The sequence below is a fragment of the Argopecten irradians genome, chromosome 8, assembly GCF_041381155.1.
Source record: "Argopecten irradians isolate NY chromosome 8, Ai_NY, whole genome shotgun sequence".
Taxonomy (NCBI): domain Eukaryota; kingdom Metazoa; phylum Mollusca; class Bivalvia; order Pectinida; family Pectinidae; genus Argopecten; species Argopecten irradians.
In genome coordinates this window covers 36498508-36513894 of record NC_091141.1, presented here as the reverse complement: position 1 = coordinate 36513894, position 15387 = coordinate 36498508, and the positions used below count along the sequence as shown (strand labels likewise).

General features: G+C 33.7%; 1 protein-coding gene across 2 annotated transcripts in view; it reads right to left on the bottom strand.

Moving 5' to 3' along the window:
- Window positions 1–14115, bottom strand: part of LOC138330248 (transcription factor SOX-13-like) — a 182776-nt gene extending 168661 nt beyond the window's left edge. The window contains exons 1-2 of one of the 2 annotated variants that reach the window (XM_069277725.1): window positions 14022–14115; window positions 10046–10206 (exon numbers count right to left, since the gene is read on the bottom strand). The gene's annotated coding sequence lies outside the window, so the exon portion shown is untranslated. The remainder of the gene's footprint in view (window positions 1–10045; window positions 10207–14021) is intronic. The other variant, XM_069277724.1, reaches the window with a different exon arrangement.
- Between the last annotated feature and the right edge of the window lie 1272 nt (window positions 14116–15387).

Genomic DNA, 15387 nt, shown 5'->3' with positions numbered 1-15387 from the left:
TCATTAATGCCCTTTTCTCATGTCAAGCAATTAATACATCAATTTTGTCCATTAATGACTTTTCTGTTTTTTCATTAATGCATTTTAGATTAACTTGTCTATTTGTCCATCTTTCTTTTCCTGTCTACTAAATTGCTTGTAGAAAACAATTTTCAATATCTTGTACATGTATTTGAAAATACAGAAACAGACACAAGTGAACGTTATTAAGCCAGACATATTAACACTTTATAAGCAGTCAGAACTATAGATTTGAACATATAACATAGAAGATCAGTACAATACACAATGGAAATATTTTTGTCCATTCTTCTATCCATCATATTGTTGTCCTAGATTTGTCACCTGTATTTGTTGTTTCGTCCCCTTCAAACTCTCCCACCCAACTACTCCACCTGCATTTGTTGCTATTGAGCGTATTATTTGTCTTTTCATTCTTCCCTCCATCCAATTTACCCAGCAGACCACGCACCTGTATAATTTCTATATGTTCCATACGCTGACACATGGAGTACAATAAACTTATGTAAATGTGACAAAATCTATTCACGGCCGATTCAACCATCGGTATGTTAGATGTCAGTCGAGGACACCTGCTCTTAAGACATTAGAAAAGCACTTGAATAAAAGTTTTCACATCAAATCATTCAAAGAAATGAAAATTTTTACAGAATTTGAAATGTTCAGTAAAGAGATTAGGTTATTACATGTTGGCTGCAGAGTGGAGCTGCCTAGCTGTCACAGGTAACAATGGGGAGAATACAAGAGTTGATGAAATAGCGTTGAATAGGCTGAAGTGGCTGTTTGTCTAATCCCACCAATATACACATAGTAATTCCGAGCTACGGAATCACCCTCCCTCTCAACAAAGCCTGTCATATTATGAGAAGCTACTGTATTCCAACAAAACAGATTACCTAGCTAGAATGCAGGGCGCCACACCTGCAAAGGCACCAGGAATTGACATTTATGATAAAACTTTTTTTTGTATCCGTGGATACTTTGAATAATAAATTCAAAAAATAAAAAAAAATTGGATCGTATCATTCTGATACATTTCCATCTTCATTGAGATAATTGCTAACTCAGAGGGAAGCCGAAAACTTCAACTGGTACGTGGGATGTCATATAATTTCATTTTGTGCCGTAGTAGCTCTTTGATACACATTTATAAGAACGGACAATGGCGGAACAAAGCGGCCTACTGTAGCATTGTGATGGGCTAGAATAGGTGTTCAGGGAGGCAGAATTTTGTTCTTTCCAGTTGCGCGTGGGAAATGATACAACAATATGATCGTACAGGCCAAGTTTAGTTAGAGTAGCAAATCCGACAATACGCTTATAATCCCTACGATGACAACAGAATATAAAGTAATGCAAACAATCTGTAAACCTCATTAATTTTTATGAGGTTTCCAAACTTGAGCCCTCCGCGAACAATATGCCATTGATGGAACATTCATGGCCAGTGAATCTGTAAAGGGAGATTACCTAAGAATGGAGCACGATGTTAAGGACACCAAATACGAAAGTTAATCCAATCTAAAATCAACATATTTCATTTTCACCGTAAACCGAAACAAAAAAATATTCTAATACACTTTTTGTTATTTGTGTTTCCTTATACAGTCTAAAGTAGATTATTACATATAATTATGAGAGATTATATCAAAACGGGGAATCAAAATACAATTTGTCGGCACGAGGAAGTTTTAAATTGAATTAAGGAACATGATGAAAAGTGAATCAACTGTGATTAATTTGACACTATACACAGTACAACTTGACATATTTGTCAGAGACAATCACTCGGGAAGCTACACTAACAAGTTATTGACATCATTTCTAACATTGGCGATTCAAAGATATTCAAATTCACTTGTATTAGGAACAGAACAGGCTAACTTAATCTGTGTCTTATATCACATACTCCAACATATCACAACCCCAGCGTTAACCTACATCCTTTTTCTAGAATGAAGTCCGTTTGACCCTTGACCTTGACCGATGGTATAATACTATATTCTTCTAGTGTGTATGTCATGGTAGCCGAATAGTTATATGTATCCTGACATATTACTACAATCCCTTCACTTCTGGATCATGAGTCTGAATCCCAATTACCAAATACTCTTGACTGCTGGATGGTGGTTTTTCTCTGGATGATCTGGCTTTCTTCCAGCATCTAAGACTGGGACAGTTCACTATGAACTTGCAAGGGTGGATGAGTGAAGTTGGAATCTTGGGGTCAATCAAAACTGAGGAGCTTCAAAGTCATTAAGTGCAGCTAGTTCCTTCAAATACATATGAGATTACCATTTTCGTAGATACTACCAAAGAGGTCAGAAAAGTTGAGTGCCACTACAGTATTTGGTATTTATCTGGTGTTTTTTATAAATCCATAGTGATTTCAGAACAATACCGGAAATGATAAAGCATTTTTATTCACATTCTTTTTCGAGTTGATTTACATCATGTACAAACTACAGCAACTACAACCCTGAGATCAAAGAGCACTTATAAAGGGAGAGCACTCTAATCTGCCAGCCTGGAATGAGGGGCGGCCATAAAATGAGCTGTTTTGGAGTGGCGTGGTGTATTGTTCGGTTTATTTGTCATTGTGTGTACTTGTTATACCACTCGTTATACTGGTCCAAAAAATTCTATTGTTTGTCGATCAATAAATTACGTCAACTCTGTCCTTCCCATCTTAAAAAATCACTCAATATGTGCATAACAAATCCTTCATAAAACTTTTATTACCACCAGAAAAAAAATATGCGATATATTCAAACCTTAAGGGAACAACAATAAGCAATAAATCATTGTGTTGAAGAAAACAAGAGATGTTCGCTTTTTTTTTGGGACGAAAAATCTTGTACCATGAAATCTTATTTGAACAGGTGTTCATAACCCTAATTATAACGACAATAATGTACCCGGCCCGCACCTTATTGTGTTGGCGTGTTACATGTCTATCAGGGTGTATGCACATCCTCCAGACTTTTGGTAACCAATACACAATGCTGAACAAGGCTTACAATAGAGACTGGGAGGTTTAAGTACATAAGTACTGAACTCAAACTGAGAGAAAGGTTTGACTCAATCTGAGAGTGAGGTTTGACTCAAGCTGAGAGTGAGGTTTGACTCAAGCTGAGAGTGAGGTTTGACTCAAGCTGAGAGTGAGGTTTGACTCAAACTGAGAGCGAGGTTTGACTAAAACCGATAGTGAGGTTTGACTCAAACTGAGAGTGAGGTTTGACTAAAGCTGAGAGTGAGGTTTGACTAAAACTGAGAGTGAGGTTTGACTCAATCCAACAGCAAAATTTGACTCAAGCTGAGAGTGAGGTTTGACTCAATCCAACAGCAAAATTTGACTCAAGCTGAGAGTGAGGTTTGACTCAATCCAACAGCAAAATTTGACTCAAGCTGAGAGTGAGGTTTGACTCAATCCAACAGTGAGTTTTGATTCGAATGGAGAGTTAGGCTTGATTCAAACTGAGTGTGAGGTTTGACTAAAACTGAGAGTGAGGTTTGACTAGAATGGAGAGTGAGGCTTGACTCAAAAAGAGAGAGGTTTGACTCAAAAAGAGAGAGGTTTGACTGAAACTGAGTGAGGTTTGACTCAAAAAGAGAGAGGTTTGACTGAAACTGAGTGAGGTTTGACTCAAAAAGAGAGAGGTTTGACTGAAACTGAGTGAGGTTTGACTCAAAAAGAGAGAGGGTTGACTGAAACTGAGTGAGGTTTGACTCAAAAAGAGAGAGGGTTGACTGAAACTGAGAGAGGGTTGACTGAAACTGAGTGAGGTTTAACTCAAATAAGAAGTTTGACTGAAACTGAGTGAGGTTTGACTCAAACTGAAAGGGAGTTTCTATGTTTCAACTAATAGCAAGGTTCAACTAAAACTGAGATTAAGGTTCAGCTAAAACTGAGAGCAAGGTCCAACTCTTTTTGAGAGTGTGGTTTGACTCAAACTGAGAGTGAGGTTTGACTCAAACAAAAAATGTGAATTGACTCAAACTAAGAGAAAGGCTTGACACAAAATGAGAGCAAGGTTTGACTCAAACTAAAAATACGAGTTTGTAGAGTTTGAACCAGAGATTTGTAACAGGAGAGGAGAAAATGTAGCACCAGATCAGGGCTCGAATACTAATTAAGCTGGTCACTGATGATCTACCAAGTCCAATTCCGCTACATACTCATAGTCATAGGTGTCTTTTTCCTTTAAAAACCCCTGGCATATCTTTAACTGACCATAACTGTTCATAGGATATACAAGTACATATTACAAAGATACCTTTAACTTTCAAACATTTCAGAAGATGTTTTCGAGATACCATGGCCCAGTTTCATGAACATTCCTTAATTTTAAGGAGTTCCTTAACTTAAAATTCTCCAATGGAAAGCATTTCAGAATCTAAGGAAGGCTCCTGAACTTAAGGGGTTTTCCTTAACTTCCGTAATACTTTCCTATGGAGAATTTTTAATTAAGGAATTCCTTAAAAGTTCAGGAATGTTCATGAAACTGGGCCATGGCTAAAGTTTGGTATCTCGAAAACATCTTCTGAAATGTTTGAAAGTAATTTTTCTATGTTTGTTTGTTTGAATTAACATCCTATTAACAGCTAGTGTTATATAAGGATGGCTTCCCCTGTATGCGGTGTCTTTTTGTGATAGAGGAACTTGTCTATTTTATAGTGCTATCTCACTGAAGCGTGCTGCTGAAGACATCAAACAAACACACTAACATAGAGACGTGTCCCATCACTGGACTAAATAGATTCAATTTCAATCTATAGATTATAATTCCACAAATACACATTGTTTATATACTACATATTATTTGTTTCAATTTTATTCTTTTTATTCAATTAAAGCTTTTATTTTCCTCTTTAAAAGTCACCAGCATATAACTGTATATATAAGAACTTCATCAATACAATTGATTTCAATACACATTATAATCAATACAATTGATTTTAAATGAGTACACATTGTAAAAAACCTCCCATTAATTCAGCCATCACACAAACCCTTCATTAATTATCAGCCCGAAAAACAAATAAAGACCTTTCAACAACATAACAAAATTAAATTAATTAGCTTTCGATCTAGCACTTTAACAATGAGGCTATAGTTACGTAGAAATCAAACGAAAATTCAAGTTGATTAAATTCTTGACCTTTCAGGTGATGGTGACATTTTCCATTTGTTTTTTTTATATGTCTGTCTGTTAGGTATACATAGATTGCCCAATTCTCATTGTCTTTAACCCTTTCACCACTGTATGCCATAATGGACTCATCCAGATCAATGGATGGTAGAGTCTACTAAAGTTACATAGGGGTAAAAGTGTTAACATCTGACAATAAACTACTCTGAATGTTATGATTAAAATCTTACTGCCATAATTTCAGCATATTTAAATGTTGACCCCTGATATGTATTTACTAACAACAAAATGGTTGTGGAAAATTAAATTCAAAGAACACTAATCTACAACTGCTGTACCTGTGATGAATTGCTTAGTTTCTGCTCCTGCTCAAAAATGGGCATAAAGGGAACAAGGCGACTGGTTTAGCATTTTCAGAATAATGTGACTGTGTCGGGTGTATTGTTTGGTGTCTTTGGTAGTACATTTCAGCAAGATCGCACTATAAAATGGACATGACTTCTACCATTATAAAACTACGAGACACAACACAAACATACCATGCTATCCAAAACACACATACCAAGTTTAGCACATACCATACATCTCTTAGATCATCTTCGATATTCCAGGGGTTACTATCATCGACATTATATCCACCCCTAGACTTTGCCATAGTAAAACCGAAAGCAACAGTATAAGGCACAAGATATTTCAACTCAATTTGTTCATCAAAAGAATCCAATAAAGATATACTGTGGCTGACTATGTATCTTTGAAATCTCGCATCGCTCTCTCTGTAATCTTCAATGGAAGTCTCTGCAAATCTGAGTCCAGGGGTGTATATATCGTTGATGTCGGTAACCCCTGCAGCATCGAGGATGCTCCTACATGGTAAGCAATCCTTAAATGACTTGAGTTGTTAATAGGATAATCAACCAAGCAATCCAAATCAGAGCGATGACCCAAAGGTGCAGGATAAAAAGAAAAATGTAAAGTTCTATTTGATTAAAAAGTGATTACTTTAGCTGATCCCATTTCAACAACTACTTGACAAAGAACTTTAATGAAATTGTACAGTATTCTATTGTTTTGCTTAATTGGTCTTTAAAATATAAACTAGTGTTTTACAGTAAAAACTATTAGACTTACACTGATCAAATGAAACTAAGCCAACAATTTCTTTAACTGGGCCAATAAACCGTACACCACATGTCCATCACAGTCTCCATAAAACTATAGGCTATACTTTTAATTAAATAAATGTATGATAATTTTTATTTTATTTTTTTTTTGTTTGTGGAAATCTTTTATTTTTGGTGCATAATGCATCCAGAAAGCTTATTATAGACGATTGTTACCTTCATACCCTTAAATTGTTCTCAAAGTTAGATGTTTCGTCATAAACAGAAATGGCCTCTTTTATCTAGACTATATATCTCTGTCTAAAATCTTCAAAAATATGCACTTTAACGCAATTACCAAGTGCATTAACATAGGTTAAACGAGTCTGCACCAAGGAGTTTTGTTAAACTTCAAAGATATCGACCCTCTATTTACAACAAAAAATAATGTATTATCAGAAACTTGATAGCTTGTAAAGTTAAATTGACTTTCCACATTACAACAGATATTAAAAGATCATTTTCGCTATCTTATCTTGGGTTCATTTTAAAGTTCCGACAATCTTTATGTAATCTGCTGAGCTAGAAGCAGGCATCCATCTTTCTTATCCCGGACATCAATGTGACACTATAACAATGGATGCCACTCCCCAAAAACATCAGAAAATAGACATTACTTATGTTATTTGATGTTTACGCAGTAATGAACAAATATTTGAAATGAACCACTTTATTGCAAACAGCAAGACAAACATTTGAAAATGCCACAATGCCGTTATGCCAGACAATGTTATTGATGTATTTTGCTATGAAATTTAAATGTGAACCTCATTCTTTTCTTGAATCTCAATTTAATAACTGTTTGAACACTACATATCATTTGAAAAAGAATAGTTACAGGTACTTATATAAATGTAACCCTGGTGAATACTAGCCACAATAATACCGCTCAGCCATAGAAAACGTATCTTTAGCTCGATCGGTAGAGTGTCAGACTAGTAACCCAGAGGTCCTGAGTTTGAATCCTTGGAGAGGCAGAGATTATCTTTATCAAATCATGCACTTTGTTAAATAAACAACAACAAACAAATAGCCACACTATTTTTCTTCAAATGGTTTGGTTTAATTTCGTTTTAGGTGCTACTCTTGTGCTAAATTAAGTGGTATTTACAGCCTGCAACATTTATAAGGACATATGGCATCTTTAGGAGGTGAAGGGAAACCAGAGTACCCAGAGAAAAACCATTAAACCCAACATGGTCAGTACAATATACATAAAGCAACGTACTGCCTAACGTAGGTTGATAATTTCCAATACAGGCCAGTGGGGACGAGGGAGCTAATGGTAAATATGTCTGTAACTCATACTACTCGCAATATTAACATTCCAACTAGAAAGAACTTCTCTTTTTAAATCTAGCTGGATCAGTTGAGCATCAAGACTAGTAAGCCAAAGGTCCAGAGTTTGATCAGTATCGGAGGCAGTGATATATAATGTTTATGTGAAAATCTGATGTTGTCTGTTACACTGGTGCCCACATAGCTAACACTATGGAATGGTACTGCTGTGATTCTTGCAAGGGACTTATTGTGACACTTATAAACTCAAGGACATGATTTTTCCTGAGGGGGGGGAGATACATGTAATCTTGCAATTGGTCAATAAGTGCTAGCTGGGCAATATATTTTTTTAAAAACAACTTTTCTTTAGCTTGATTGGTTGAGCGTCAGACCAGTGAAGATAGAGTACCCAAGTTTGATCATTATCAGAGATAGTGATTACATTTTATGTTTACGTGTAAATCATGCGCTCTGTTACATGTCGAAACACTTTATAACGACTCAGCCACCGTGTCTGACATCATAAAATAGTATAAAGGTGGATTTGAATGTATAAGTGAACTTAAAAGAGAGAACTCAAAACGTTCTGTTGATAAGTATCTTGTTATAATTATTACAAACATTTTAAATAATAAGGTATTTTTTCAGAGCTACTGAGAAATAACAATTTTGACATCTTTAATGTATACATATATGCAAAATGTCAGTTGTTATTGAGATTGTTAATGTTGATATAATGGAGTTTACGATGAGAATGGCATCACTGTTACACCTTTTGCCCTGTCGCAATATCTCTGTGCAATTTTACGCTTCACTGCACCCTTGTATTCAAATTCCTCTGGTGTCACCGCACGAGGTATACACTGCCACAAAAAAAAAAAAAAAAAAACAAGGTGCAAAAGATTTCGCCCATGACACCTTGTAACACAAAAGGCACAAATCTTGACAATTTAATTTGAGATTGGGACTTACCTAAATATATATATACAATATGCACTTACAGGCGAACAATGTATGTGCTAGATTTTGTCTAAAGTGTAGAAAACCAGGTAGCTGATGTGTATTATACAAACTGGTACATGTGGGACAACTAAATATAGGATATATATATATATGTATAAATCTTCTTTAATTTCAAAAGACAGCATTAAAATCAGAGTGCAAGTGTGTCAGTTTGGGACTTGAATGACTTGATAGATAAGGAATGAATTTTGAAGCTTATTACAAAGAAATGATCAAGGCTTAATCGCAAAATGATCAAAGCTTAATTGTGAAACCGTCAAAGCTTAATTGTGAAACCGTCAAAGCTTAAATGTGAAACGGTCAAAGCTTAAATGTGAAATGGTCAAAGCTTAATTGTGAAACGGTCAAATGCTTATTTGTGGAATATCAATGACCATTTTAGTGTACATTTGTCTAATTTTGACAAAGCCTAGAGCTAGAACAGAATTTAAAGGACTTGAATGAAAAAAAATATGGTATTTGAACAAAAATTGAAAATATAACTTGAAAAGAGAGCAATTATGCTTATGTACTTCCACAAAATGTCTCGACAAGACATTATGATTTGAAAATCAATGTATTAGCTACTATGATCAAATTGACAAAAAATGTATTTCTTTTTACCCTTCTAAGATCTTTAACTAATATTCATTATACAGTAAAACTATTTTCTTTTCTAAGTCTTGAAAAGCTGTCAACTGGAACATTTTAAAGTACACATGATCCGGTAAATGTACATCTAAAACCCATTAGCCCCTTGCCAAACAATGGATCTCTGCATCCGAGTGACAATGTAGCCCATCTAGGATTCAAATCTATTACTGTTATTGTTATATACCAGGAAAAACACTTTCCAAAAATACCACTTCACATACAAATGTAGCCAATAATAGGCCATTAAGATAAAATTGGTAACCCGTGAATAATAGTCGCTTGAATATAAAGTTCATATCTTTCGTAGTAAGTACAGAACCAAATTTATATTTAACACCACTCTCAAGATATTATAACGATTTCGAAACAAAAATAAATTGTTTGTAATTTTATCAAAATTTTTCTAAAAATTGGTTATACAATGAAACCTGCCTTAGCGACCACCTCTGTATAAAGAAACCTGCTTATTAAAACCAGGTATCTGGGGTCCCAAGAGGCCAATTTATACAAACTTTGACCTGTGTGTTCACCGCTTGGATCCTTTTTTCTTTAGTCGTTGAGTGACCTTTTATGGACAGGTTTGACTTGATATGACAATTACGCTCAAAGTAAAATGCTTTCACTCGTCTTACTTATGAAGTGCATGTAATTTACTCTAAAATCCATCATTAATCCTGAAAATAAATTCAGCTGAAAATTGCAAATAAATGAAATACTTGCTGTCATAATAGTTACAAATTTGTCTTGAGATATATATAAATCAATTCTTACCTTTATAGACAATTGATTTAAAAATCAAATCTTGTATCAGGAATTCGGCTCTTGATGATTGGTTACTTTGGGGGAAGGTATGAACCAATAGACTTGTATTCCTCAGCGTTGTCGTGAAGACATGTCGCTGCCACTCCGAGACAACAATACAGGTATCTCGCCTAAAGGAGAACAAACCGGAGGTAAAATGAGCGTTACAATATGTATTGTGTATTCACTTGTGAGGCTAACGATAACCTTGATAAAAAGTCAGTCGGCGATATCAACACTTATACCCCTTGTTCAACACAATCTAAACAATGTTTGTACCTTACCTGACTCTACCTACGATTGACAAATGTAAATTTGCTGCAATCGAAATGCCACTTATACATTTGCTTGTACACAGGTATGAACTACAATAGCTTTATCAAACGAGATATCAGGTAAACAGAGCCCAAACTACAGAAGAAACAAACCCCCTTACTAGATTACACAATCAAAGGGTATACATTGGCTTATTCAAACAATTTCAATTTTCTAGATTAAAATTCTATGGAGGGACGTGTCTAAGGGCCGAGAGATAAGTATTAGCACACAGTTAAACAAAATCAACTCCCTCGAATACTGCTTAATTTACACATCAATCTGATTATCTCCCCTTACAATATCAAACACTTTTATTCTAATTTTCTTTCACTTTTGATAACACCAGAAGATGGGTGGGCTAAAAAAGTTACAATGCCTTTATAGACAACCAGAGAACATTTTGGAAGATTCCCTTTGACCTCTCCATCTATATACTTTTCAAAAATGATCCCTTTGATTCATGAAGTTTCTCTAGGCCTTTTATAATGGCCTATTCATTTCTTGAGTCAAAATTATGCTTGGACAGGTATTGATTTTATTCCCGAGTTATCTTTCTGTGGTGTTCACACAAGGGCTTAGTTAAAAGCAGCAGTTATACAGGTACACAAATGGAATTTAAACATATTACATTGTTTTTCTCGAAACAAATTCAAAGGTATAGTACATCTGTGACTTATTAACTATACAACACCTTTCTACTTCCTATTTTCAGTGTCTGACCAACCAAGTTTTACTGACCAGTGCTAGGGATTGACCACCAGTTCCTGTCTGACAAACTTTTGAAACTTTCTGGGAGAAAGAGAGCATTAAGGAAAGAGAGATTGATTTTTCCAATTTTTCTTGTAAACTGATTCAAATTTTCTGAACTTTTTTCACAAATGCATTAATCATATAATTAATGGCAACATTTAAAAAAATTTTATTATCCAGTTTCAGACTGATTTTTTTTACTTCCTTGTTGACTCTTAAGCTATGCACTAAAAAACAAAAGTTCATTTGATTCGCCTAAATTATGATGTCCAAATGTGTAGCTCAATGGATCATGAAATTGTAGGGAGGGAAAGAGGAGGTATTTTAGCGGTTGTAAAATGAAAATATCATAATGAAAGTATCATTTTCAGTTGTGGAATCTTCATACAATAGACAAGATAATACAAAGAGTACTTTATTGTTATCATTTCTCGGTAATCGAGGACCTTTTTATCACCTGTGAGCATATCATTGTTAAATATCTCGCTAACAACATCCTCCTTCTCAATATCTCAGGTACAGAGTCTATTACGGTGTGGAATACTCATGTATACCTTAAACAGTACAGCTAAAACAGCATAATATATAGTCAATAATATATAAGTACAATTAAAGGCTCAAGTTAATGATACAGGTAAAACAACAGAATTTATAGTCAAGGGTATAAATATAATTATAATCTACAGTTAACGATACTACAGGTAAAATATACCAAAATTTGTGACCAAAATTGACAATAACACTTCAATGAATCTACAGTTTATATAATTACAGCACAGGTAAAATGTACAGTATAATTTATAACCATGAGTGCAAAAAAAAACCTCTTTAGAAACCTTCACAAATTCATAACAATACACATCAGTCACCAATTTATAACAATAGAAATCATGCAGTTACCAATTTATAACAATGGAAATCTTACAGTCACCAATTTATGACAATACAATAGAAATCTTACAGTCACCCATTTATAACAATAGAAATCTTACAGTCACCCATTTATAACAATAGAAATCTAACAGTCACCCATTTATAACAATAGAAATCTTACAGTCACCCATTTATAACAATAGAAATCTTACAGTCACCAATTTATAACAATAGAAATCTTACAGTCACCAATTTATAACAATAGAAATCATACAGTCACCAATTTATAACATTAGAAATCTTACAGTCACCAATTTATAACAATAGAAATCTTACAGTCACCAATTTATAACAATAGAAATCTTACAGTCACCAATTTATAACAATAGAAATCTTACAGTCACCAATTTATAACAATAGAAATCTTACAGTCACCAATTTATAACAATAGAAATCTTACAGTCACCAATTTATAACAATAGAAATCTTAGTCACCAATTTATAACAATAGAAATCTTACAGTTACCAATTTATAACAATAGAAATCATAGTCACCAATTTATAACAATAGAAATCTAACAGTCACCAATTTATAACAATAGAAATCTTACAGTCACCAATTTATAACAATAGAAATCATAGTCACCAATTTATAACAATAGAAATCTTACAGTTACCAATTTATAACAATAGAAATCATAGTCACCAATTTATAACAATAGAAATCTAACAGTCACCAATTTATAACAATAGAAATCTTACAGTCACCAATTTATAACAATAGAAATCTTACAGCCACCAATTTATAACAATAGAAATCTTACAGCCACCAATTTAAAACAATAGAAATCATACGGTCACCAATTTATAACAATAGAAATCTAACAGTCACCAATTTATAACAATAGAAATCTTACAGTCACCAATTTATAACAATAGAAATCTTACAGTCACCCATTTATAACAATAGAAATTTTAGTCACCAATTTATAACAATAGAAATCATAGTCACCAATATATAACAATAGAAATCTTATAGTCACCAATTTATAACAATAGAATTCTTACAGTCACCAATTTATGACAATAGAAATAATACAGTCACCAATTTATGACAATAGAAATCATACAGTCACCAATTTATAACAATTGAAAAGCATAATTTGCAATTCATAAATGAAGTCATCAATGCATTCCTAAGTAGGGATATGAAAAAAAAATACACAGTAGAATCAAACCTTGAACAATTCATTAAACAGTTTAATACTGCTATTTCATACAAATGATCTCCTATATATTTATTAACACTGCAGTAGATTTTAACCCTCATTATCCTCGAGTTTTATCAAATGGACAATAAATAACATGTAATTTTCTGTCATGAATGTAATCCATTGTTATCAAATTGAAGATAAAATAATGGTCTTTGTAATCTTACTAGGCTATTTTTTATTATTTCAGATTAGGCTGAAAACATTTTTGTTGACATTGTTTTTGGGTTTTTTTTTTGTTTTTTTTTTTTTTTTATTTTTCACCGTTTTATTTCAAATTTGTTTATCTATCGATTTTTTTCCTGTTGTTCTGTTTGTTTTAAAAGTTTATTTATACTGTGACACAACCTATATTGACCATTACCCAAGCATATCAGGATATTCAACTCCTTCACTAGGACGAGTGTGAACCCCCGTGGGTCGGAGTCACCCAACCGCTTCAAAACGCCTAACTCCCACATCCCTATCCTAACTTTGGCAAAAATTAAAAAGGGACACAAATTGCAACATGTATGAGCAAATTGTGTATCTTGATAACTTCAGTTTGAACATCAACGAACATAGTATTTTTATCTATTTTGACAGCCCTTGTCAATGAAAAGATTGCTTGTTTTTGTTTCGCACGTGACGATGGGAAAAACACAAGTTTTATCAAGGTTCATGATCAAAGTAACAAAGATAGGTAATTGTATATCGTCCCATCGATTGATGAAGGTCGTTAGTCGATCACTTACGTAAACAATATCTGTCATAAATTGCTGATTAAGAATAGCCGGTAAGTCAACACAGCATCATCCATTGCATAACCTAGGCCTAGTTCTCGCTTCACAAGTTACAACATCCTCAACACGAGGCTGGTGTGAAGTCAACCGTGAAATAGCGGGAAAGTACACGCGAACTTTTTTTACGTGTACTTGGCGGGAAATACAAAAATATATAATGATTTGGAAACGAAATAAGACTGTTTTAAAGCCTAAATGTGTAACGCATCGACAAAGAAACTTTGACGTTAAACTTTAATATGAAAATATAATATGTGCCACTATGACAACGGAAGTTGCCATTTTTTATTTACATCTAAACCTTTTTAATGTCCATTGTGGTTTTTTTAGACATTGAATAATATTTATTATTAGTTTTGTATTGTAATTTTCTAAATCAGTTCAAGTTGTTGCCTCACAACTGCTCTAGAAACAAAAACTAGAAGCAATGTTATAATGACATTTTTTATTTGAATTTGGGATTAAAAATAAATATTTTTCCTGTCTTTTCACCTGCACATAGTCTATAAATTCGATTGCATGTTATAAACTTATGAAACTGAAAGGTAAAAAAAAGCTGAAATGTCTTTTATAAGTCAATCGATTAGAAATAAAAACAAACAAATAAGCCAACTTTGAATGCAAGACGGTAAAAACTGCCAAATGTTAAATCATTATATTTAAGATATGAATGTGCCTTGTGGTGAATACAAACTGTTGATTTATGCATCATAAAGCCACCCAAAAATTAAACACAAATAAAATTCTATTCACATTTAATATGTCTGTAGTCATAAAATTATGCACAGATAAAATTGTATTCAAACTAGAAATCTATACACGTGCAGACAATTTATCAACAATACAGCAGAACTTCGCACATTAAAAAAAAATGTCATTTAAACTTTTTAAAATGTAATGCCACTAAACCACGCTCTAAAGTGCCATAAAGGACAAATAAATAAAAACAAAACTATTTATGGCACCCAAGGTTTATTGAACATTGTGGTCGAAAATATATACCGTATTAATAACAATCTTTACCAAACCTGTGGTTATGAGGACTCATAATGCAGTAAATAATTTTCTTTATTTTCCTTTCACTTCCATGACGTATTTTTTTTCTTTTATGTTCACATTCATTTTCCACTTGGATATATTATGTCTCTTGATATGATAATAACTGAAAAATCATCTAACATCCGGTGTCGCCACCTCAGGTTTTGCGAGTTATCTCGTTCATGTGGAGCAGTTGCCTGATACTGGCAGTAGGTCGGTGGTTTTCTCCAGGTACTCTAAGACTTCCCTCTGCCTCCTGAGCCTGACATGCCCTTCTTTT